Genomic DNA, 3,594 nt, shown 5'->3' with positions numbered 1-3,594 from the left:
AGATGGATTACGTCAGCTATGTTTACCTTAGTGATGGAATTTGGCAATCGTATACAAAAGTTAAGAACTCATCTTTCTATATATTACATTTCTGCTGAGTTTATCAGTCCTCTCTATAAACTAAAAATGAATTAGACTGACATTTATTTTGAACCAGACCAGTTGAAGACACACTAGATGTCGAAATATTGTCATTGTTCAAAGGACCAATAAATAAGTTACTTTCGAGATGCGCTTTCTGTTATCGAGTTGGCCGTAATGATGGATTACGTCAGCTATGTTTATCTTAGTGATGGAATTTGGCAATCGTATACAAAAGTTAAGAACTCATCTTTCTATATATTACATTTCTGCTGAGTTTATCAGTCCTCTCTATAAACTAAAAATGAATTAGACTGACATTTATTTTATTTTGAACCAGACCAGTTGAAGACACACTAGATGTCGAAATATTGTCATTGTTCAAAGGACCAATAAATAAGTTACTTTCGAGTTGCGCTTTCTGTTATTGAGTTGGCCGTAGTGATGGATTACGTCAGCTATGTTTACCTTAGTGATGGAATTTGGCAATCGTATACAAAAGTTAAGAACTCATCTATCTATCTATTACATTTCTGCTGAGTTTCCAGTCCTCTCTATAAAATATTATCATTATCATTATTATTATTATTATTATTATTATTATTATTCAGGTCACTGCCTGGAATCGAACTCGGAATATTGGGGTTAATAGCCAGCACTCTTAACCTCTACGCCATATACCCCCTGATGAAGGCAGGAGGTTTTAGCAGCCGAAAGGTAAAAATGTCTGTAGTATATATTATTATTAATAATAAAGTGTATGGAGATTTAATCAAATGGATGGACCCTGATGCAGCCGCACTGACAATAATGCAAGATTGCATTTACACCAGTGAGTAGTTGCTGGCGCAGAAACACGAGTAAGTCATTATAATATGGTGTATAAGATTGTAAGATAAATTTTGTGGATGTACAAGACTTCATACTCTTTAATAATAATAATAATAATAAAAATAATAATAATAATAATAATAATAATAATAATAATAATAATAATAATAATAATAATAATAATAATAATAATAATAATAATAATAATAATAACAATAATGACTGTATCCAAGCAGAGGAAAGCAGCTTAGGGTGGTACGTAAAAAATGCCGAGAAGCCATTGTTGAAACATACAAAACGGTCGGCATCATCAAAACTGAAAACTGTGTAATGACAGAAAAGAAATGAATATCAAAAGTAAAAGCATGGAAAAAAATGTACGGTCAGTTTGCAAGAGATGTGAATGCGAAGACAGATTCAGAGGACCGGTGGCTTTGGATGAGCAGGAGTGACTTGAAGATAGAGACAGAAGCACTTATATGCGCAGCTCAAGAACAAGCGGTAAGGACCAACTATGTTAAGTGCAGAACAGACAACACTACCGATAACGGGAGAGGTGAAACCGTATGGCACATCTTTAGCGAATGCCCAAAATTGGCTCAACGCGAATACAAAAGTCGCCATTGGGAGCTCTTTGGAAATCACGGCCTACAAAGAGCAAAGATGTGGTATGAGAAAATTCCAGAAAGAATCATCGAGAATGAGAATAGTAAAATCCTGTGGGATGCAATGATCCAGTGCGATCACCTGATCTGACATCAGAAACCGGATATTGTTGTAGTGAATGAAAAAGAAAGAACATGCATGATAATCGACATAGTATGCCCCGGTAACAACAGGATCGATGTGAAAGAAGAAAAATAATAAACAACTATGACGATTTGAAATGGGAAATACGAACGATGTGGTCAATGAGGAGAGTAGACGTGATACCAATAGTAATTGGTGCATTTGGAAGTATCAGCACTCAACTACCAGCATGGCTAGAAAAGACTGGTGCAAGTGTGAAGGTAGAACACCTACAAAAATCAGCATTGTTTGGAACTGCAAGAATTCGTCGCAGGGTTTTTGAAGTATGACCAGTAAACAAGTGTCACCTAAGTCTGCTGGCTGTGGACAGCTGACACTTTCCATCATATCCAGGAAAATAAGCTGTGAGTTTTAATCAAATAATAATAATAATAATAATAACAATAATAACAATAATAACAATAATAATAATAATAATGATGCTAATAATAATAATAATGATAATAATAATAATAATAATAATAATAATAATAATAATAATAATAATAATAATAATAATAATAATAATAATAATAATAATCCTTGCTACTAAAGACACAAGGCCTGAAACTTGGTGGAAGGGGACATGTCGATTACATCGACCCCGAGTACTCGATCGGTACTTATTTTATCGACCTCGAAAAGATGAAAGGCCAAGTCGACCCTTGGCGGAATTTGAATTCAGAATGTAGCGGCGGGCGAAATACCGCTAGGCATTTCGTCCTGCGTGCTAATGATTCTGCCAGTTCGAATAATAATAATAATTATTATTATTGTTATTTATATAAGGGCATTACTACAGATGAATGCCTCACGCTATGAGGGAGCAAGAGTGAAAAGACATCATAAAGGAAAAATCATTTATTCCCCAAAATATATTTATTTATATAAGGACAATAATAATAATAATAATGATACACACACAGATGCACCCACGCACACACACACACACAAACTCCCTTCGTTTCTGCATCTCTGAGAGAAAGAAAAAACACTGAAATCCAATATTGTTTTAGGCCTCGCATATTATAGCTTCGAGAGTCTTATGCGGCTGGCGAGTCACAGTTTGGTGACCGTCGATCTAGGATATAGAAGCTTCACTGCCTCTCATCTTTCTTCTCTCTCTCTTCCCCCCCCCCCCACTTCCTCTCTGCCAGTAATATGGGTGTGTCCTCAGAACGATTGCGAGCACACTTTTCGTTGAATACAGGTTCAGAATAATGATGCCGGAAATTAGGGTATCGGATAATTGTGACAAAGCTCAAATATCTTTATTGGGTCAACAAGAATACAATTATGATGGTTGGCAGACATATAAAACATCAACTTGATATGACATTGAGTTACTCGAGATGGTTGGAGAAAGAAACCAGACAAGGTTAAGACATTTAGAAAAAAAAAGAGGAAATCGCATATATATGTATATATAAATGCAAAATAGAAATAAAAGTTTGATATGTGTTATTCTCTTTCATATAGTGATCCTCATCTGCCAGTCATCATAATTGCAGTCACGTTTAAAAGATCCATTAAAAGCCACTTCACCATTGCTGTAATCATCCGATATTCAAGTCTCTGTCTGCCATTTTGACTGAGGAAAAGGGAAAAGATAGTAGAGTGTGTGTATGTATGTGTGTGCGCGTGTGTTTGTTTGTTTGTGTGTATGTGTGTGTGTGTGTTTGTTTGTGTGTATGTGTGTGTGTGTGTTTGTTTGTTTGTGTGTGTGTGTGTGCATTCATACTTACACACACCCATACACACCCATACACATTTTTATGCACACACACAGAGAGAAAGAGAGAGATGTACATATAGATATACATATAATGTACACACACGCTGATGTACAATATATATATATATATATATATATATATATATATATATATATAT

Source organism: Octopus bimaculoides, chromosome 1 (assembly GCF_001194135.2).
Source record: "Octopus bimaculoides isolate UCB-OBI-ISO-001 chromosome 1, ASM119413v2, whole genome shotgun sequence".
NCBI lineage: Eukaryota > Metazoa > Mollusca > Cephalopoda > Octopoda > Octopodidae > Octopus > Octopus bimaculoides.
This window is presented reverse-complemented; position numbering follows the sequence as displayed.